This window comes from Pseudopipra pipra, chromosome W (assembly GCF_036250125.1).
Source record: "Pseudopipra pipra isolate bDixPip1 chromosome W, bDixPip1.hap1, whole genome shotgun sequence".
Classification (NCBI taxonomy): Eukaryota; Metazoa; Chordata; class Aves; order Passeriformes; family Pipridae; genus Pseudopipra; species Pseudopipra pipra.
Genome location: NC_087580.1, coordinates 57,103,008 through 57,126,862, shown reverse-complemented (window position 1 = coordinate 57,126,862; position 23,855 = coordinate 57,103,008). Strand labels below are relative to the sequence as shown.

At 43.3% G+C, this 23,855-nt stretch overlaps 1 long non-coding RNA gene across 1 annotated transcript; it reads right to left on the bottom strand.

Moving 5' to 3' along the window:
• Positions 1 to 608: 608 nt before the first annotated feature.
• LOC135405144 (uncharacterized) lies at positions 609 to 23,855 on the bottom strand. The gene is made up of 3 exons (XR_010425755.1): positions 22,716 to 23,855; positions 22,270 to 22,354; positions 609 to 1,172 (listed from the first exon to the last, which is right to left on the bottom strand). It is a non-coding gene; the product is annotated as an uncharacterized LOC135405144 (long non-coding RNA).

The window sequence follows — 23,855 nt, the reverse complement described above, 5'->3', positions numbered from 1 at the left end:
TAATTATAAATTAATACATATTTCATAAAGGAAGTTAACTTAAGCAGTCTTTTTCTTCTCATTTTTAACTTTGGTAACAGGTGTTCATCGCAGGTATCCTTCTGCTGAAGTTAGCAGCTTCTTGTCTCACTTTCACAGAGTGCCCAAGGTCATCTGATGGATTCCATTGCTGTCTCTGAGGCCTCTCGCTGGGTAGCTGCCTCTGACTCTGTAGCCTGAACACCTGTTTGGTCTCTCACAATTCCCCTTTTTTTATTTTCTAATTGAAACACTAAAACTTGTGCAAAGCTACGACGAACTAAACATGAGACACAACAAAGAAAGCATGGCACACTAAGCAAAATACAGAAAAACACAAAAATTCCAATTAGAGCTACAACAGCCAACAGCCTAGTCTATCCAAGGTAGTCAATGCATGAGCAGTTCCAATTCCAGCTACAAGACTGGAAAATAGTCTTTCAGTTGGGCCCCAGATATGTACTTTGGAATTGCAACTTTTATCGTATCATTGCACAAATCTTTTCTGTCTCTTCTGGATGTGTGTACTTATGGGTAATTTGTGAGGGTTAAACAGAGTAAATTTTCCAAATGTGCATGGTCCTCCTTTCCACACTCGCTGCCCATAAATTAAGAAAATACCATTGGGCAAGCCAAGAGGCGTTGCCCCTAATCTGATTGCTGTAGAATTGGGTGATTTACACCAAAACCTAGCATTTTGATATGTTCCAGATGGAGATACATCAATTGCCAAATGATGATTTGAATTTGAATCTGAGGGATTGAATTGAAAACAGAAAGGTGCAGTCAGACTGACCATGACATTAATTTCTTGAGGTTCAACTGGAATTTGAGGAAATTTATTTTTAAGATTTCGATTATTAGCACATTGTAATGATACTGCCTTGTGACAATTAGAGCACTGTGGCCAATATTTGTGTAGAAAGGTAATCCATTGGTTGTGATTGAAAGGAAGGCCTACTAAGCAGGTACAAAATGGATCAGTTGGGGTAGCTACAGACAAACACAATGTTTCAGTCCCAGTCGCATTGGCGAGTGTCACCCAGACGTTCTGCTGATCAAAGGTGGTCCAGTCAGGAGGCATGGCTGTTGTTATGAAGATGATGCAAGACAAGGTCGCACATAATGCGAAGGTATCCATTGCGGTCCTCGATCTGTGGAGATAAAAGCATTACCTTTTCCCCAGGTTATTAAGGGACAAGGACCTTGCCACTCTCTAGTAACTGGATCTCTAAACATTACTTCTGCCTTCCTCTCTGCGGAAACATGTGCTGGGACAAAATGACGCTGTGCTGGGGAAAGATCTCCTATCATTCTATTTAGAAAGTTGAGCACATACAAAGCTTTATTTAAGCATTCTTGGGGAGTTAAACCTGCACTTCCTCTTTTCTGTTTCTGTAACATGTCTTTGAGTGTGCGATGCGCATGCTCAATCACAGCCTGACCTGTGGGGGAGTGTGGAATACCTGTTAGATGTTGTATTCCCCATTGCTCAAAAAATTCTTTTGTGCGTTTGGACATATAAGAAGGTCCATTGTCTGTCTTAATTTGTTTAGGTACTCCCATGTGTGCAAAGGCTGTAAGGAAGTGACCTTGTACATCTCGGCTTTTCTCCCCAGAATGGACTGTAGCTACTAGAAATCCTGAGAATGTGTCAATTGAAACATGTACGTATTTTAATTTGGCAAAAGAGGATATGTGTGTTACATCTGCTTGTCACAGCTGCAGAGGTTCCAATCCTCGAGGATTGGTTCCTTCAGGAGCAATGGGAGTGAGTAGTTGACAGTCTGGACAGGATGCTATAATAGAACTAGCTTGTTCTAACATGAGATCAAATTGTCTTTTTAATACCCTTGCATTTTGATGAAAGAATTGATGTGACAATTTGGCTTACTCAAATCACCTTGGTACTATTACTGGTCCTGCAAGTACATCAGCATGTCGATTACCTTCTGAAATTGGACCAGGCAGCAAGGTATGAGAACGCACATGCATAATGAAGAATGAAAATTGCCTTTCCTCAACTACAAAGAATAATTTTTTAAATAAGGCAAGCAATGCTGCATGATTAATTTCTTTTAGATAGGAGTGTTCAATTCATTGAACCACCCCCACAACATATTGACAATCGTAAACTATATTTAAAGGTCCTGGAAACAACGTAAGTACTCGGATTACCGCTGACAATTATACAAGCTGTGGTGACCCATCTACATGATGCATGATGTATGTCTTGTTCCTACTCATTGTCTTTCTGCCACACTACAACTGCATTTCCTGTCTTCCCTGAACTGTCCGTAAAGACAGTTTGAGCATCTGTCAAGGGAATAGGAGAGCAGTGTGTTCTCAGCTTCAAAGGAAAGTTGTTTAAATGCTGTAAAAATGAACAAGCAGGTAGGTGAATACTTAGTTGACCAATAAAATCACTTAAGGCAGTTTGAAATTTAAAACTAGCCTTTTCTAGCCATTGTAAATGCTCTGTTGTCATTGGTAAATACACAGTACATGGGTCACACCCTGCAAGTTCCCAGCATCTAATGCAGCCTCTCTGAAATATGCGTGATATCATTTCTGGCTGAGTTTTTACTGTTTTAGAAAACTGATGAGCTAGAAAAACCCATTCTCATAAACAAAACTGAGTGTAGTTTTTGTATAATTGACCTAAGAGACCAAAAGGTTGAGCAGGTCCCTTTAAGATAACTGATACCACCGGCTCATCTAAGAGACGGCAACTGGCCTGGCAGTAACTGAGTTTTTGCTCTACAGCATGCAAAGTAGTAACAGTTTCCTGTATTAGCTGTCTGGGCGAAGTTAGTTCTGGATCTCCTTTAAGCAGGCAAAACAATGGGCAGAGTTCATGTGTGGAAATGCCCAAAATAGGTCTGAGCCAGTTAATAGCTCCCAGCAGTCTTTGCAAATCATTGAGGGTTTGCACTGAAGTTGATAGAGAAACATGCTGGGGATGAATGTCTGTTTGGGTTATTTTCCATCCCAGGTAATGCCAAGGAGATTCTTGTTGTACTTTTTCTGGTGACACTTGAAGGCCATAGGTGTTGACAGCTTCAATTGTTGCTTTGAGGGCTCTTTGCATTAGTTCCTTATCAGCTGCACAGATTAAGATGTCGTCCATGTAGTTCCAGGTTAGGGTGGGGACCAGCTACTGTTCAGTGGCTGTTAGGACAAATTTGTAGTGAAACCAAGTCCCCATTGTCCCAATGCATCCCGGCCCCACAGTGTGATTGGCAAGTCCAGGACGAATGGACGAACTGTGGCTGTACGCTTCTCAGGGTCTGTGATCACAATTGGATGCAGGCTTTGTTGTGGTGCTGTAACTCCTGCCACTCCTCTCAGTGCCTTCTCTGGTTCCATAAGTGCCCAGAAGGGTGGCCAATCTCGAATAGAGATCGCAGTCACATCGGCACCTGTATCTGCCAAACCTCTCAGGTGGATAGTCTCTTTTCTTCCCGAATTGTACAAGGAGCAACGTAGAATTGGGCGTTGCGCTAAGGGTTGAGCCCATGAGAGAAAATCATCTATCTCCCATCTATCTTTGGTGGTGTTAAAGGCTGGCCTTTCTTCCTGATCGCAATTTAACTTTGTTGGATAGGCACAGATTAGGATAAGTTGGCCAATAGGAGTGCCTGCCTCTATATGGACAGGAGGCGCAGGTGTCCACAGCATTATTTTTATTTCTCCTACAAAGTTGGCATCTATAATTCCAGGCAGTACGCACACACCTAGTGCAGGGGTTGATGCACGACCTATCAGCAGACCACTGTGACCATCCTCTAGAGGACCTTGAATTCCAGTTGAAACTGCGTGTACTTCATTATCAAATAGTTTGATGGATCTTGAAGGGCTCAAGTCTATTCCAGTATTGCCTGTAGTGTGTGTTTGCAGATAATTAGCTGGCTTAAATGAAAGGCTAGGAGTTTGGAGGCTATGTGTGTCTTCGCGTGACCTCTCTGAGCACTCATATTTCAGTTTCCCGAAGGCTTCTTACCTTTCCCTGGATGACGCAGTAGGGATACTTTGCATAATTGGAATGGCATTCCCTAGCAAAGTGTGGCCCCTTGTGGCAGCGAGGGCATATTGCAGGCTTGGCACTGCATTTTTTCATGGGGCAATTTTTTATAAAGTGTCCCTTTTGTCCACATTCATAGCACAATGGTTGTGGCTCGAGGTCTGTTTGTGACTCGGAATCTGAAGAAGGGTCTTTTAAGGTGGCTAAAGAGGCAGTTTTAGAAGCTTGTGAGCCAACATTTCTGCATGCTTCAAGCATCTCTGCGATGGTAGGATTACGTAATGCATGCAGTATTTTTTGGCAGTCTTCATTGGCATGTTCTATCACCATATTTTTAAAGACAATTTCTTGTGCTGGAGCATAATCAATTTGTTTGTTTATTGCATTTCGTAGCCGCTCTGCATATTGCATGAACGGTTCTTTGACACCTTGTTTTATCACGGTAAAAGACTGCGTTGCTGCCCCTGTGTCTGGTACTTTCCTAAGTGCATGTAAGGCCAGGTTTTTAGCAAGAGCCAAATCAAGCAATGGGATTTGAGCCTGAGCTGCTGTTGTCGCATAAGGTCCTTTCCCCAAATGAATATTTGTGATTTGAGCAACTGACATTCCGATCATAGGTGACATCTCTTCTGCCTGCTTCTTTACTAGCTTCTTCCATTCTGCTTCAAATAATGTGCATTGCATAGTAGTGAGAAGCATTCTCGCTATTCCTGCACAGTGATAAGGAGTCAGCACAAAGGTGCCAAACAAGGAATCTAAAAGCCCTCTTGTGAATGGAGCCTCCAGCCCATATTCTGTAACAGCCTTCCTTAAGTCTTTTAAGACCTGATATGGGACAGGTTCCCAGTGGGGTTGCTGACCAGGCATAAAGATAACTGGGAAGGCTTGCATCATATGCAAATCTCCTTCCTCTGCTGCTGCTTTTCTAACAGGAGCCCATCTGTCTTCTAGATCGATAGGGATTAAACTTTGTTCTTGTCCTGGATTGTAAGGACACAGCTCCCAAGAGTTCCCACCCGGGACGGAAGTGGGCGACAGGAACTTAGAAGTGCAGAGTAGTGACCTCACAGGCGGATCACTTCCTGGTGTGGACTTGCCCCTCCCCTCCATCTTGGAGTGGCGCAGTTAGAAATTCTTGAGCTGACAGGGAGGAGACAGGGGGTCCCTCCGGCTTTCCAGGGAGAGGAATGGAGCCAAGCAGCACCAGAGCGACCGCGTCTGCTCGCTCAGGACTCAGCACGGGTGGAAGGGTAGATGAATGTGGCAGGACCTGGCCCGCGTCTGCGGTGGCTGTGCCACCTGAGAGTCCCCCCCCACGGATGCTGTGATAGCCAATAAAGACCAAAGAAGAGATAATTTGCTTATCAACTTATATTTGCAACACTGTAATTACAAACCATAATGTTATGTTACAATAATGAGTGATATTTTGTTATGTTACCCGTAGATCTTAGAAATATATATATATAAAATTATACTTAAAGCAATATGGGAGGGAACTAATTACGTCAAGAAAAGGAAACGAAAAGAGAGCAGAAACTGTTTCCCAGCAGCAAGATAGCACGTACGCCGAGGAAGTCAAAAGGATGAAATGAAACTAGTCGAGCTTGTCTCCTAGCAACAGGATAACGCATGCGTATAACCCCTGGCAACAGAGCGGAGCAGGCGCAGATAGACCTGATGACGTAAAAAAGAGGAATCGAAACATTAGGAGGGGACTTGAAGAAAATGAGCAGTTACAAACCTATAAAAGGCAGACTGAAACTTATTGAAGTGTGTGCCTTGAAGGAGCGGGGGTCTCATCAAGCCACCCAGCGTACTGTTTTGCTTATTTGATTTTTATATAAATCTTTAATAAATTTTTACTACTATATTTAAGCCTAGTACTGATTTTACTTATAACAGATGCTGTGATGGGTAAGGGCGCTCAGGGGCGGGGGTTTTCCATGTGTGGCGACTCCATAGTTTGTGAGTTGGCTCCCCATTTCTCCGCCTCCTGGGGTGAATTGGCAGGTTTTTCAATTTCTTTTTGCTCCGGGAGTGGCATTTTTTTAGAAGATCTGTCTTTTAGTCTCAAAGACTAAACGCTACAGCTTCAAAATGCTAACCGCTTGTTTGTCCCCTAGCTTAATTCCTATGTGATCTCACTCTGAGACATTAAAAACATTTGAAACAGTTAACCCAGGTTGATTTTTCTGTGCCCAAAGAAGCAGATTCTGTAGCGGTAGATCTTCTACCTTCGACCCATGCTCTTTGAGCAGGAGTTTCATAAATTCATAGACATCTTTTTGCTCAGAGGACATATTTAACCCCATTATTACGATTTTCTTCTAATTATTAACTATTCTTAAATCGTTCATGACCGCTCACCTCCCTGTAGGAGTTGGGTTTTAGGAAGGATGCCAGAGGGGCATCCTGGGAAATGAAGTCCCAAAGTACTCCCATGCACATGGGTAGTGAGATACCCCATGGTGGTTGGTCAAGGGAGTCATGTGTTGCTTTGAGGTGCATATAAAAGCTGTTGAATCATTTGAATAAATGGATTTGGTTGCTGAACCCCAACCAGCCGGGTCCATATGGGTTTATTTACTTATTATATTAATAAGTCATACCTCCCTGTCCTGCAGAGAGAGATTCTGGCACGGTCTCTGGAGTTCAGTCATGCTGTGTCGCCAAGGTAGCAGGCCTGTAACCGCCACCAGCTATTCCCAACAGGCTCTCTCGATCCGTTCCTAAATATTAGGAATCAGAACCAAGTCCCTGTTCTGGGCACCAAATGCTGATGCCTAAAATCTTTCTGACACAGTTCTAAACTCTTTTACTGTTGTTGGCTATTAAATAAGACAATCTGACTGCATCACTAAAAATTAGGGTTTTATTCTTCAGTCCTCTTCGTCACCTGGAAAATGGTGGAATGGCATGCAATGTTGTTGGGAGAGCAAGACTGTGTGAACAATTTCTTCTGCATTTCTGTAGACCTTGCTTGACATGACTTTGGAAGCTGTAAGCTGTGTGATGTTTATACTTACAGACTGTGTGAAAATATGTGAGTTTATACTTGTTAGTTGTGTGTTTATAGTTATAAGGTATGAGAAAATAGTATGTTTATAGTAGAAAGTTGTGGGAAAACTAGAGATAAAGAAACACCTGCAGCCCCTAAAGGCGGATCCATAGGAGGGACTTTGAGTAACAAGAATGATCTCAGACCGCGTGGACAGAGCATCAGGACCAATGAACTGAAAGCATGAGACGTGTGCACAGACTGAGCTATACAATCACCTTGTTGTAAGCATGTACCGGGAAGAAATTAAACTGTATAAAAGTTAACTCATTTAAATAATAAATTGGACATCATCTGATCATATTGATTGTCTGTGCGGTGTTCCTGAACTCCTGCCGTCTACACAGTGTTTACATTAAAGCATTTTTATCCCACCTAGCACAGGAATTTTTAGGCTACAGGGAAGGAAGCATGCATGTGTGAGAAATATCTCTAATTAAAATTTAGAAGACAGTCAAATAAAGTGAAACAAAGAACTTTACTAACAGCGTGCTGGGTGCACCAAACTCGTGACCCAGTTTGAGCAAGGGTCTCTTGATTTACATAACCACTCCCTCGCTCCTCCCATGCCAACCCTCTCTCTTTTCTTCCTTAAAAGGCAATCTTTGCTTTCTGGTGCAGTCTATTGGTTGTCCTCATCCACCTATTAGGTTGTCTTCCTGACCCCGGGCACATGGTCCCTTGGCAGCAAGCCCAAATTGGTCTTACTGCCTTACATGCTTTCCAATTCACCTAACAGTGATCAGAACAAGAACAGTAAGTAAAGCAGTGGCCAGAACAATAAGAACAGCAAACAAAGCAGTAAGCAGCAGTAACAGTGACCAGAACAACATGCAACTCACCAGCTCCTGACCACAAAATGGCTCTTCAATCTCCCCAAACAAAATGACCTCCAGGTATCTCAACACGAGGTAACCATGGAAATCCCTGCTTGTAATAAAACTGCCTTGTTTATTTCCCACACGTGGACCTATTTAATATACTGTCACACACTTTTTCAAACTTATCCATACTATTCAAATTTTTCTAACAACACATTGTCATTCTTAATTATAAATTAATACATATTTCATAAAGCGAGTTAAGCAGTCTTTTTCTCCTCATTTTTAACTTTGGTAACAGGTGTTCACTGCAGGTATCCTTCCGCTGAAGTTAGCAGCTTCTTGTCTCACTTTCACAGCGTGCCCAAGGTCATCTGATGGATTCCATCGCTATCTCTGAGGCCTCTCGCTGGGTAACTGCCTCTGGCTCTCTAGCCTGAACACCTGTTTGGTCTCCCACACAGCAGCAACAAAACAGATTCTAAAAGTGATCAAGAAATGGCATGCATTATGAACATCCAAATCACTGATAAAATGGAGTACTTTATGATAATTTTAATGAGACTTTTTAGGTTATGCATTACAGTCAAGTCCTTATCAGCTATAGAAGTAGTATGATTTGACTTGCTATGTGGTTTGGTTCAGTACCATTTTGGGTTCAACTGAAAGTGAAGCTGCTCTTAATCAAAATGTAAAAATTACAGTGATAGTTCAGTTCCAATTTGGGGTGGGAGTATTGAACTTTTTGGTTTTTATTTAGTCTTAGATTAACTCTGAGCTGGTGAAATTCTTCCCTACAAAACTTAGGTAAATATTAACCTACCAAAAATACATATTATTTACCTTGTGACCTGCAATGAATTGATTTTTATTTTTTTAAACCTAAGAACAGTTGGAGGTAGAAGAAGACCATGGAAAGCAGAAGTAAGCAAACTGAGCTTTAAGGTTTGTCAGACCCTTAAAATTTAGGAAAGAGCGAAATATTTCCACAGAAAATAATTAGCTAAAAATATTGGGGGGAAAGTATTTTAAAACACAAGAATATAGTCACTGTGTTAAATACTGCACAGCAGTCATGATACAGGATACAGGATTTATGTTAATTTTGGCAACTAGACTTAAATAAATATATTCAACAGCATTAAAAATTAGCTCAATTTTCACTAAAAGCACTAAAACAGTGAGGTGTCTAAAATATGATCTATATCTTTCCAGTTTCTAACTATTTAAACTTTAGGAAACTAAGAATAATTGACAAACATAATCCAGTAAATATTCAAGGAATGATAGCTTTTTGGAAAACTACTGGAGGGTACCTTTACAATGAATTAACTCACTGAAAACTCAGGAGATAATTCAATACTATTTCTGAATATACCATTTGGATCTGTAATTCCATGTTTTCATGTTTCCTTGAGAAAGTTTACTTTCACCTTGTTATCATCTACATGACTTTGTTTTTATTGCCCATCCTTAGATGTACCACTTTTTTGAAGTATACTGCACTATGATGAGAAGATCTGTTGAAAACTTTCTTCAGAATCACTTTCAATTTACTCAACTGCTTTGGAAGCATGTTAGCTAGCTTTCATTTGCCGTTTAAAGTCCATTGTTGAAGCTACTGCAGGCTATTTCACATCACTTTTTGGCCTAGCAGATGAACTGTGACTACCACGTTTGCAAAAGCACAAAACAATCTTTCTGGATATACCAAAAGGACTGCCAGCCAGGCTGCCAAATATTTATTGCACACACTTAGGGTACAACCATTATGTCTAGAATTTATTAAAAAAAAGGAAAGCTGATTGAAAAAGCTTCTAGAAATCCTAAGCAGTCTGATATGTGCAAATGGGAAGGAATCTTTAACTACAACTTAAAATCTATCACTGTGTTTTAAGTTATCAACAAAGTAAGCAATGCCATTTGTTTGGTTGCAAATATCAGTATTTAGATGTAAAACTAAAATCTTATGCTATAATATTCTTGAAAGCCAAGATTCCTATAAGGAAAAATGCAAGCATATTTAATTTGGTTCATTCAACTTCACATTGTATTTATTCTCTCTGCTCCAATAATAAGTGTTTGCTCTTATATATAGCAAGAAAGGATGCAATGTTCTGCTATTTTAGCCATGAGGTCATAATTATAAAAAGTAGTAAGCAGATAACAGCTATGATGAAAAATGCAGCATCTGTCCTGGTTTTAGCTAGGGTAGATTTAATTTCTTCTCAGTAGCTGTTACAGTGATATGTTTTGGATTTGGAATGAGAATGGTGTTGGTTTCAGCTATCATGTTTATCCTAAGCCAAGGATTTTATTTTTTCTTTTCCCTTGTATCATGCCCTGCCAGTGGGAGGGAGCATAGCTGGGACAGGTGACCTGAACTGACCAAAGGGATATTCCACACCACAGAACATCATGCCCAGTATATAAACTGAGGGGAGTTACCCAGAAGGGGGGTTGAGCTGGGTTTGGAAAGGGGGGGTCTGGCATCGGTCAGTGAGTGGTGAGCAATTGTATTGTGCATCACTTGTTTGTTTCCTTTTTATTATCATCATTATTATTATTTACCATTATTAGTGTATTTGACTTTATTTTCAATTATTAAACTGTTCTTATCTCAACATACAAGTATTACTTTGATTCTCCTCCCCGTTCCACTGGAGTGGGGGGAGAAAGGGTGGGGATGAGCAAGTGGCTGGACTTAAACCACGACAGCATCTCTTGTCTATAAAAAAAAAATTAAAATTTTATAATATGCTGCAACAGATCAATGTAAAAAAATCAGGAATTCAGCCCCTTCCCTCTTCCTGATCAATGTAAGCATTTTAATGCAGTACAAAAAACATGAGAAAAACACGTTTTTTGAAAACATGACCTTGACAATATAATTTAGCATTCATTCTAGTTTTTGGATTTACCAGATAACTCAGGGCAAATCCCTACTGTAACAATCTAGAAACCTGCATCTTATGAACTTCAAGTGTTGATTGCTTCCTTCTTCATGGCGTATATCTGCCTGCCAGAATGCATAGCTACATAATTCTGATGATTTAATACTTTGTAGTATCAAGGAGCTCAATGAAAACACCTAATGCTGAGCTTGTAATAAAACCATGAAGAAAAGAAAAAGGGGGGATTGTGAGAAATAAATAAGACGGTTTTATTACAAACAGGGATTTCCATGGTTACCTTATGCTGAGATACCTGGAGGTCATTTGGGGAGATTGAAGAGCCATTTTGTGGTCAGGAGCTTGTGGGTTGCATGTTGTTCTGGTCACTGTTACTGACTGCTGCTTACTGCCTTGTTTGCTGTTCTTATTGTTCTGGTTGTTCTGAGGGGCTCCCCCCCGCCGGATCTGCGTGGCCCACAGGGGCTCCTCCCCCGCCAGATCTGTGCAGCACGAGGGGGCCTCCGCCCGCTGGATCTGCGCGGCCCCAGAGCAGCTCCCTGGATCTGCATGGGGCAACCCCCGGCAGGGGAAAGAAAAGGGGGAGCATCGCTTGCGTGGGAGAGGAGAGGGGGAACTTCGGAGCACACAGAGGTTTGCCGGTCCGGTTTAGGGGAAGGGAAGGGTGTCGGACGGGTCGTGGAGGTTCTCGAACTGGCAGGAGGTCGGGCAGGGCAGCCCTGTATGAAGTGTCACAGGTGAGCAGTGCATGGGAAGATATGTGGTAACATGATGGGGGGAGGATAAGGTCAGGGTGGATAGTGGGTTCTTCTGGGGGGTTGAGGGTCTTGGCCGGGCTGGGGCCTTGAGAGGGTACGGGGGCCGGAATGGTTTGTTTTTGGCTCACCTGCGGTTACTGTCCAGGTTCGGTATGTTCTGAATATATTTGTTGCAACCTGAAAGGGTGGTCAGGACAAAGGGATGTTCCTGGGTATTTCCCTGCGTTTGAGTATAGATGGGTGGCAGAAAAGTAGGGAGTGAAAGGCTTGCCCTAACCGTTTTAATGGGAAAGAAGCCTGTGTACCCCTATGCAGTTGCAAGCTATGCTGGCGGATGGTACATGCCTTCGGTAGGGTCGCCCATGCCAGACAGGTCAAAACCGTAGGGTCAGATACAATATATCCATGGGCAGGATGAGCTCACTAGCCTTCTGGCAGTCATCCTAGGAGAAGGACAACTCTAATTCCAAACCTGGCAGATGGAGTTCGTTTAGCCCTGTAAGGCCATCCATCTAAGAAAAGGTTACTCTAATTAAACCTACGTCCTGAGGACCCCGCTGCCACTGTCCAAGCTCGCTCGGCCCTGGCAGATGAACCTTAGGATTAAAGAGTTGGTTCAGTTCCATGCATACTGTGTCTCACCTAAAAAATCCACTGCGCAGGCTAGAAGGTTTTCTACCCACATTTGCAAAGCCCTGTAGTGACGGGCAAGGGTCAAAACGGCAGGTGATAAGGTGCACTGGAAGCCGCAGACCCAATCCCGCATGCAGGCAGTTCAGGACATTGATCGTTAGAGACTGACCAGAGATGACAGTCTCTTTGGGCAGCATCCTGAATGACCAAGCAGCCTTTTTCAAGGAGAGCACTGCTTGCTCCACTCGGAGAGGGGCTTAGAAAAGGTGGCCTAAACAAAGCTCATCTCCATCTTTCACCCGGTTGGTTAACCACGGCCAACAGGCATCTTCTATTAATGCGGTCACACAAAGATCAAGAGACAAAGGCATACACCTGCCTCCAAAGGTGTACTCAAATTGACTCTCGCATGCTGGAACATCAGAACCATGCATGATACTGCGGATAGTGGACGTCCTGAACGTCGCTCTGCCCTAATTGCATGTCTCAACATCAACATAGCTGCTCTCAGTGAAGTTCATCTCCACGAGGAAGGCAGCCTTAGAGAACATGGTGCCGGTTACACACTCTTTTGGTCAGGTAAACCCAGAACTGAAAGGCATCTCTCAGGAGTTGGCTTCATGATTAAAAACTCTATTCTTCCTAAACTCGAAAATCTGCCGACAGGTCATTCTGATCCCATTATCTCCCTGCGCCTTCCACTACACAACAAGCAACATGTTGTCCTCTTTAGTATATATGCCCCAACTCTCCAAGCTGACCCTGCTGAAAAAGAAAAATTTTACACCGACCTGCGCTGCCTTACCCAAAAGGTTCCTGCAGATGATAAGATCATTATCCTTGGTGATTTCAACGCCAGAGTAGGAAAGAACTTTGAAGCCTGGAAAGGAGTATTAAGCAAGCATGGTGTTGGAAACTGCAACGATAATGCTTACCTTCTGCTAGAATTCTGTGCGGAGCAACAGCTCACCATCACTAATACTATCTTTCAGCAGAAAAATAGTCTGAAGACAACCTGGATGCATCCTAGATCTAAGCATTGGCACCTCATCAATTAGGTCTTGGTGCAACGGAGAGATGTCCGTGATGTCCAGCACACCCGCGTGATGCCTAGTGCAGAATGCCAAACAGACCATCGGCTTGTGCGCTGTAAACTTAACTTCAATCTTAAATTCAAACCTAAAAGGATCAGAATCCCAAGGTGGAGACTCCAAGTAAACAATCTCCAATCAGCTGGAGTGAGAGAGAGATTCCAGGCAAATCTTCAAACTAGGCTTGAAAATCATCCCATAGATTCTAGAGATGCCTCTCCTGAAACACTTTGGAACCATATTAAAAACAACATCCTGCAGTCCTCTGAAGAATCCTTAGTGTTCTCCCTCAAGAAGAACAAGGACTGGTTCGATGAAAACAATCAAGAGATCCAGGAATTGCTGAGGAAGAAGAGATCTGCTCACCAAGCACACCTTGCACTGCCATCCTGTCATGTAAGAAAAGCAGCCTTTTGTCTTGCATGCAGCAAGCTCCAACAGAAACTCCGTGACATCCAGAACAAGTGGTGGATCGATCTAGCTGGAAAAACTCAAATATGCGCAAATACGGGTGATCACAGAGGATTCTATGAGGCCTTGAAAACAGCATACGGGCCTACATACCAGGTCCAAAGCCCTCTACTCAGTGCAGATGGTCAAACACTTCTGACAGATAAAACCTCCATTCCGAATCAATGATCTGAACACTTTCAGACTCTTTTCATTACTAGTTGTGTAGTGCAAAACTCAGCAATTCAGAACATCACACAGCAACCAGTGAAGTACGAATTGGATATTGCCCCCTCTTTGGGAGAAACCCTTAAGGCCATACAGCAGGTGAAAATTGGCAAGGCAGCTGGGGTTGATGGAATTCCACCTGAAGTCTGGAAACGTGGGGGCCAAGCACTCCATGCTAAATTTCACGAGTTTGTGGTGCGCTGTTGGGAACTAGGTGAACTACCATCAGACCTTCATGACACAGTCATCATCACCTTGTATAAGACGAAAGGAGTTAAATCAGACTGTTCAAACTATCGTGGTATTACTCTGCTCTCCATTGCAGGCAAAATCCTGGCAAGAATACTTTTGAACAGACTAATACCCGCTATAGTAGAAGAAATTCTACTTGAAAGTCAGTGTGGTTTCAGAGTCAACAGGAGCACCACAGACATGGTATTTGTCCTCAGACAACTGCAAGAGAAGTGTAGGGAACAGAACAAAGGTCTCTATGTAACCTTTGTCGACCTCACCAAGGCTTTCGTTACTGTGAGCAGAAAAGGTCTGTGGCAGATTTTGGAACGTTTAGGATGTCCCCCCCAAGTTCCTTAAAATGATCATCTCACTTCATGAGGATCAGCACGGTCAAGTCAGATATGGCAATGCGCTTTCTGAGCCCTTTTTAATAACCAATGATGTGAAACAAGGTTGCGTTCTTGCTCCAACCCTATTCACAATCTTTTTCAGCATGATGCTCCAAAGGGCAACGGCAGACCTTGATGATCAGGACGGTATCTACATTCGATATCGTACTGATGGAAACCTTTTCAACCTAAGGCGACTGAAGGCCCATACTAAGACCTTAAACCATCTTGTCCGGGAGCTGCTTTATGCTGATGATGCCGTCCTTGTCGCCCACACAGAAGCAACTCTGCAGCGTTTAACATCCTGCTTTGCAGACACTTCTGAGCTTTTTGGGCTGAAAGTCAGCTTGAAGAAGACAAGTTCTCTATCAACCTGCACCTCAGGAAGCCTTCCATCATCCCCTGTAGTGGTTTGGACCTTGTTTTCCCCCAGAGGCTAAGAAAAATGGTAAAACCCCAAGGGGTGGAAACCCCTGGAAGTTTTGGGGTTTTGTCCAATGGACGCTCCTGCAAAATGTAAACATATCACAAGCACCGGAAGAGACGAGTTGTAGTTTGGTTGTTGTAGGGGAGGTGGCCATGTTGTAGAGCCACGAGGAAGGGGCTCAGAGTCCCACAAGGGGGCTTTGGCCCCCAGCCCCCAACGGGGGCCTGCGGGGACCTGGAACAGCATAAAGCTGGGCTAGGTGCCTGTAGTTATGCCGGGAGATGTTTTCTCCATTGTGGTGAGCAGAGACAGTAGCAGAGACGCAGCGTCCAGAGACTCTGGCTAAGAGCCAGGACAGATAGGAACTGAACCGGAGAAGCAGCAGAGACATGCAACTGAGTAAGGAAGACACCAAGTTGTCTCGGAGAGCTGAGAAGGACAGTCAGCAGCAGAGCTACAGAATTCTGGGGGAAAGAATTGTATCAGACCCCCCAAACTCCTTTGAGACCCCTCTGAGAAAAAGAGGGAGATGGACTCCTATTAAGGAGAGGAGTTTTAGACATGCAGCACTGGAGAGAGAGGAGCTGAGAATCTCAAAAGACGTCCCGGAGCTGGACCGGGATGGCCAGATGGAATGCGGGGGGAGTTGACCTTGGCCCCTCCCGCTGCTGCTGACAAGCCTGGCAGCCTGAGACGGAGCACAGGAGTTCTGGTAGAACTCTTGAGGCAAAGGCTTGCAACTGAATGCTGCTCAAGATGTTCTGACTCAGGGGTGAACCCCTGAGGAAGGGACTTTCATGAAGATGCCCCTGCATTTCGTGATATACCTGTGGTGAAGCGAGTCTTGTCCCTGCTGGCAGTCCACAGGTGAGACCTTTGCTTGGACCGAAGGAGAGCCGAGGGGCTTGGAGACCCCCTTGTGTGTATTGAAAAGAGATCCAGCTACAACAACCCAGTTGTAACTGCTGCATGCATGAGATGAGGAGAACCCGCTGCCTTAGAAGATACTCCTGCTTAGAGACTGGAAGGGATCTGTCCTTTTTTCCCTCCTGGACTGTTATTTGGAGGAGAGAAGAGATCTGATCCGTTGTAAATACTATATGTCATGGTAGAGATAGTTATGATCATGTGTAAATTGTGTTATAATATTTATTTGTACAGTCACTGTAATATATTCCCTTTCCCCAATTTGGAGTCTGGTGTGTTTTGTCTGGAAAAACCCATTTCACATTGAATTGAGATGTGACAGGGGGATAAGACTAGGGAATTAGGATTCTGGAGATCTCAAACCATGTCATGCCCATATCACCACTGGCAAATCAGAGCTCAAATCAGTCCAGCAGTTTAATTACCTAGGTAGCCTCATCTCCTCAGATGGTAAGATTGATGGAGAGATAGACAACAGGTTAGCAAAATGTCACAGTCTGATGAGACTGAACTGTTTGCTAAAGAGGATGAGTTATGAGGTAGACCAAACTCCTCTCTCTCTGCAATTGTAATGCCAAATTAAGGGGCTTTACTCGAGGAAAATGTGGAAAAACAGAAGAAATAACAACCCTTTATTAAAAGATATATGTATATTGGCAAAAACAGTAACAGAAAACAACAACAACAACAACAACAAGTCTAAATGAATACTTCTCTGTCATTTAGCACAGTCCTAATCGTGGCCTGCAAGGGGCGTTGTTGGATCGCTGAAGATGTAGGGCCTGCAGTACCCTGTCATGACCTGCAGGGGGCGCTGTTGGATCGCTGAAGATGTAGGGCCTGCAGTACCCTGTCGTGGTCAGCAGGGGGCGCTGTTGGGCCCTGGCAGTCACCACGTGGGAAACAAAGGGGTCTGGAGTGAGCAGTCCCGGCCCGCAGGGGAAAACCGGGAGGGGAATAGGGGGCCCCTTTGTCCTCAACGGAGGGAAGGGGTGAGGAGAAAAGTTCACCTCCCAAGAGGACTCACTGTTCCCAGATGGTAGTGTTCCAAGGCTCTCCCCTCTTTTCTCCCAGCAAGCACTGACCTCTCCGATGAAAAAGAAGCAGAAAAAAAAAAACTCGGCGGCCCCGGCAGGAGTCACGAGGCACTGGCGGTGCAGGGCTGGTAGTCAGATCTCACCAGGATGAAAGAAACCAGGGAAAATAGCTGGCTCCCAGACTTTCCTCTAGAAATGCCTGAAAACAGTCCCCATCTCTGTCCTGGCCCAAAACACTCTGCCGTCTCGTGTCCTTCCCAGTCTCACTCCAGTCGTTAATGGGCCATTAACCAGGTCAGCCAGTTCTTTTGTAAGGCTAATCGACTCCCTTCCCCCTTCGAACTCTGTTTCTCTTACAGGGAAAGCAGGGGAAGAGAAAATTCCTCTTTCAGATTTATAACCCATAACACAAAGGCATACAGTGCTTTTGGAAAACTCCATAAAAGAGTTTGACGAAATAAACACTTGAAGAAAAGTACAAAGATCAGTGTTTACAGAGCCATTGTCCTGTCTACTCTTTTATATGGATCTGAATCATGGGTCAACTACCGCCACCACCTGCGACTTGGAGCACTTCCATCAACGCTGTCTCCATACAATCCTAAACATCCACTGGTCAGATTATGTGACTAATACATCTGTTCTAGAACAAGTAGCAGTTACAAGTATTGAGGCCATGTTGCTGAGAACACGCGTTGGGCAGGACACATCTCAAGGATGAAGGACTACCGCCTCCCTAAGATCCTGCTTTATGGTGAACTTGCCACTGGCTGTCGCAAGAGAGGAGCCCTGAAGAGAAGATACAAGGACTCCTTGAAACAACATCTCAGCCTTGGCCATATTGATCATCATCACCGGTCTACTCTGGCCTCAGGTCGGGAGGTCTGGAGACACACTATCTTTAATGCTGCTTCTGCTTTTGATAAAACAGGCAGTATCACTCTTGAGGAGAAAAGACAACACAGAAAGAATCGTGTCTTGCAGAATACACCACCTAAGGATTCCTTCTGCTGTGCCTTTTGCAACCTAACATGTCTATCTCGTATTGGCCTTTTTAGCCACCAGCGCACTTATAACAAACGAGGGTAGAGCCCTTCCCAAATCTTCGTTCGCAAAGCCTAGTCATGATGAGTTACAAGGAGCTATAAACAAGATCTAGTGGACAAACTGTAGAATTTTGTCTTAAGAATAGGTAAAGGCTAGAGAACTGTGCAAAGGCTCTGAGAATGCAGAACTCTGCAGTGCTTTCATGAGGAAAGGACAGAAGTAGCTATGAAATCCCAACTCCCTGAGTTTTCACCACCCTAACTTAAAACACTGCAATTTTGGTATTCATCATCTTGGCAAAACACTGAGATCTACAGCTAAAAACTGTTATTACAATTCATCTTGTGGAGCCAAATACAGTTATCACAGTCTTGTTTTGGAAAGTCAGCCAACTTCTCTTCATCACAGTTCATTTCATAAAGCTGAAATATTCAGAGGACAGGGTTATTGCTCGCTTGTTTCTACTGCCTTAGACATACAACTTAACTGCCAAGCATGGCTCACTAATATACTGATTGACAATGAACCTCTCTGAAGCTCTACATTTACCCTTTGAGTGAATGGCTAGAGAAAGAATTTATCTTCTTGTAGCCTAAAACCTAGTTTACTAGTGCTTTTGTACCAGTTTTCTATCATTTTTTTGTTCAGAATTTCAGTAGACAGGGATTCTAATGAGGTAAAGGGTTTCTCTATCTGTGAACTGGACTGAGAAAGAGACATAACATCTGTCAAGAACCAGTCAAAGTTATCCAGAAGCCTTGAAATTGTTCCAGAGGGCGTAATACCATGTCAAAGGAGATGAGGAAGAGGAAGAGAAGATGAAGATAGGGGTCTTCAAGACCTCCAGTTGTCAGGGGTGGAGTGAGGGTGATGCTATGGGAGGGCTGGTTTTGGAAGTGGGTGTAAGAGATGAGGTTGATGCCGAAAAGTCAGAGAAGAAACTCTAGACTCATTTTGAATATAGAAAGCCCAAAAAACACACACATTTATTGCAGCGCTGGGTGCATCCAAAAAAAATTCCCAAGGATGCACCCAGAATCACACAGGTTTCATAACTTTATACCATTCTCTAATTACAGATTCAAGAGTTACCTCACCTGTCCCACCCCATTTTCCTCCACAATATGCTCCCCCTCAAATTACTTGTTCTTCTCTTGACTCCTTGGTTCTGGCGCAGTTTCCTGCCTTCTGGACCTGGTTCAAGGTCTAAACTCAGTCTCATCTCATCTGTTTCATCTTCTTTCTCGCTGTTATCAGTCTCTTCACAGGTGCAAGCAACCGTCTCTGTTTTTATCAAAATTTTTGCCTGTAAAGAATCTTCACAAGAAATGATAAACTATGCACTTTCCTTTGAGAACTTCCAACCTTACTAAAATACATGAGTTCTATGGCTAGCACTGTCCTTTTAAATTCTTAGTCTAAAATACATAAATTCTACAGCTAACAGTTCCTAATAAAATAATTAATTTTACGGCTACAAGGTAATGTCCAAATGTTGTAATTAGATGATAGTATAAAGTTGTAACACCTATGTAGTTCAGTATGCACACTTTGGAAAATATTCCTGTGCATCCGGCATGCTGTAATAAACAAGTGCTTTTTGCTTTCTAATAGTCAAAAAGAGTTTTAGACAGTTATTTGCTGGCTTTTAAGGCATCAGAATTGGTGACCCAGGTGGGACAACGGCTTCTGAAGATCAAAGGATTCGTGGGGTGTAGGATCTTTCCAGCCGGCACCTGAGTTGCTTCTGGAGGGAAACATCCTCACTCTTCAAACAGGAGATCTCAGAACCTGACTCTGAATTTAAGGTTAAAAAGCACTCTTTCTTGGTTTTAGAAACTGCTGCATTTTTTGTCTTGGGGCAAGCACTTTGCACTCGGTTTTGGTAATCTCCCACCTGTAAGTCACCATGCGATGGCTGTGTGCAAGGAAAAAGGGGAGTAGGGCACCCTTTGGTTCTGATTTGGGGGGGAGATTTGAGACCCTCCCTCTGGGATTAATTCCGCTTGGTTTCAGTTTGTTTCGGGGCCTCCCTCACTTGGTTTTGGCATATGCTTATAAGCTTTGGTTTTGGTATACCTATTGGAATAACTGTTTGTTATTGTGTCTTGTTTATTGTGTCCTGTTGTGATAGCTCTGAGTGTGCGTACTGTGCTATAGGGTTTCCATTTGTCAGAAGAGTGTTAAATGCAATTATATGTGTGTAGTGAATTTGGAATATTTGATGTGTGTTAGATGTTTGTTTGCAATGGAGCACAGTGTGCGTGACAACCCATGCTGAGCTTTGTAACGTCCTTGATATTTTGTCCATGAAGAGGTTAACCGGGAGTGCTGACCGGCCTTACTGCCCCCCCACCTCCTGCCTTCGAGCAGCCCGGGCCAGGTGGCAGCAACTGGGAAGAGAGAGAAGGAGGGGGGGATCCCTGCCGCACCTCACTGGGGCCTCACTGCTTATTCCTCAGTGCCCGCTGTGAGCGGCAAGAAAGGGCCGCAGCTAAGCTGAGTGGAGAAAGGGGGGAAGACACAGCAGACTGCTTTTCATTGTTTTTTGCTCCCTTGTTTCTCCCAACCCTGGGAGAGTTCGGGCTGTGGTTGTGGTGTGCCTAGGAGGGTGTGTTGATTGTTTTCCTTCAATTTAATAATCTCTACTTATAATGGTGAGTTTTGTTTGTATTTTTGTATGCTGTCAGGTTTTTAAGGAGGTAGCTTTTGATGAAGGAGAATGTTTAGCTCAAACAGTCCTGAAGGAATTTGATCTCATAATAAACTTTAAAAAGTTTTGCCACCGGCAGAGTTTGTAAGGAGGCATAGCCCTGCCTTCTCCCACGTGGCTTGCCAGCTCCAGTGTGTGTGTGGGGGGGGGCAGTGGGTCAGTCACCAGGCTGCTGCTGCTGCAGCCTTGTGCGAGGATGCGATGTGGATGTATTGGGCTGAATTTTAAAGTGGTTGAAACAGTTTATCAGAGCTATACTAAATATAGAGATTTTGTCTGTGTGCTTTCATTGTTTTCACCTTTGGTAAAGGATGACAAGCCCCTTTAGAAGACCGGGGACAGAAGCAGGAGCAAGCATGCTAGCTGTGTGCCTACAGGAATAGACCTCTGCCCGAAATACCTCTGCCTTTGCTTGCTGTGGGAAGAACCAATCTGCATGTGTTGTGCTGAAAGTGTTATTTGGAGTCAGTTCGTAAAAGTTTACTTATTAATTACTGCATTAGGGGCCTTTCCTACTTACAGGTTTAGTTTAGGGAAAAAGAAAGCAAAATAAAAGAGTAAATAATAAAAGACTATCTGTGTTAACCCTTGTGTATTCCAGGTCATGCTCCAGGCTTGCAGCCTGTGATAAGTGGTGCTGCCCTCTGTACTCCAACTCAGTTCTGGGGAAATTAAAGCAGAGGTAACTGGTCAGTGTACCAGAAGATCCACTGTAGTATTTTAGTATCAAGTTCTTATAAGTTTACTGGGTATCATAATTACACCTATTGTGAGAAATTACCAAGATTTGTTTGTTTTATTCTTGTGCTGTAAGTTTCATTTTATGAGTTCATTATTTATTTGTTTAGAAATAATGTCGTGAAATATTTGGAACTATTCACACCATGCTTTCTGTGTGTTGAAACAGTGAAGTTCTGCTGCTGGTGCTCAGTACCTGGATTTTGTATGAATGTTTTGGAGTCTCTGAGATACTGATGAGTGAATAGAATGAAAGAAGTTGTAGATCAAACATCAGAACGTTTCCATACTCCACTCCTTGAGACTCACGGGGTGGGGCAGTGGCTAATGAGGATTAAGTTGATGATAGCAATCGAGTTTAGATTCTTGATGGTTGGGATACAATGTTTAAGCCAGGAGTTGATGTGGGAATTGTCAGAATCATAGCAAACTGACTTCTCAAAGCAATTGGACAATATTAGTCAAGGATGGCCTGTCTGGGGGCTGTAGCAGCCACTGTTATATTAATCATCATTGTGTATGTACCTCATATGGTACAAACAGTACTTGAACAAAGGGCGGCCACTGGTTGTCACCTAACAATGTGCCAGAACATGACTGTTTACAGATTATCAAGGAAACTTATTCCAACAGACCAGATCTGAAGGATGTGCCTCTGGAGAATCTGTATTGGGATTGGAACAGTTTTGTACAAGACAGTAAACAAATGATGGGATATGCCATAACAACTACAAATGAGGTAATCAAGGTGAGGGCCTTACCATCTGATGCATCATCACAGAAAGCTTTTGGACTGTGACAAGAATTCCTGAGATGAGATCCAGGTCAGAGGAGAAGTAAACAAGGCTAAGGGAAGAAGAACAGAGCAGTAAGCTCTCTACAGATAAAGCCATAATGGAATCAGAAATGAACAACATTAAATGATTTATCTCTTGTGTTTGCAGAATATGGTTTACAACATGGCCATTTGTACCTGGATTAGTCAACCATCTGTATTAGGGAGGGTTCAAGACATACTGAAACTTGAAACCATGACACCATTAAAAGCTTAACAAAAACCAATATTTATTACCAAGAGGTGGCCAACAAAAACAAACAAACCCAAAAGGGAGGAAGGAGGAGAGAAATAAGCCCCCAGCATGACCTCCCCAGTTACCCAGCTGTTGCCAATAAAGTTATCTTACCGACCTAGCATGCCTATAATTACCCATAGCAGAAGCTGCATCCTTGGAGAGTCAGTAAGTTCAGAAACTGGCAGGCGTCCCCGCCAAAAGACAACGTTGTCCTTGAAGTAAAGCTAGCTCCCCTCCAAGAAAGCACTATCTACTTTTATACAATTAACTGAGTGACCACAACCTCCCAGGTGTGGCCAGCACCGCCCAGCCCGAGGTCCTCAGTCCCACCTCCCGGTTATCTAAGTGCATCTCTTCTGCGCATGCGTGAGAACTTTGGAAATCCCCTAACGCACGTGCAGTATGCTTTGGGAGTCTTTCTTAATTGTGTCTGGGGGCGCTACTTCATTCTCCTCCTCCTCAAATTCTCCTTCAAGCAACCTTGGAGGACAATTAGCCAATCACAGAACACCAATTAAAACAGTTTACACAAGAAGCTCTCTTCAAGGACAAGTTTCCCGTTTATCAGTGCTTGTTTTCCCATAACTTGGCAGGGAAAGAGTAAAACTTTCACAGGTGGCGGGGCCAAACACAGACCAAAAGTATCAGCATAATTAACCCCTGATACACCATCCTAAGCAGGACCTTGGTTATAATAGCAAACATGATTCCAAATACCCAAGGGGTAAGTGAATAAGAAGGAAAAGCAACTCAAAACACAGATCTACAAGTTTGTGAGACGGCTCTTATCATGACTAGGAGTACCCGAATTAGAAAAAACATTGTAAAATGAAATTACCAGCCTTCCAAAGGCGGTCAAAACAGAATTGAATGGCTCTAGTTCAGCTTGTGGCTTCCAAAGGTAGTGTGTATATATGGATCAGACTTGGAGAATCCAAATTGAGGTAAGAAATTAGAAAACTCTAACAGCATGTGCAGGTCTGACAAAAATCATTTTATCCAAAACTGAAAGGACCTCAAAAGGATGGATGGCTATTTCGACTTGAGTAGTATTGTGATTGTTGTATTTTGTTGTCTTCTAGATTTCTTTTACTGTTAATTTGATTGATAGATCACTGCCATATGGATAGATTCCCCTTTAAACAGGTCTAAGTAGGACCAAATTTTCTCCTTCTATATTTATACATGTTTTGTCCCAGTAGTTTTGCAGTATTCCGCAAGCATCACTTTGGAACATTTGTGTCTTCTCTCTGATTGCTACAGCATGTGAAAGA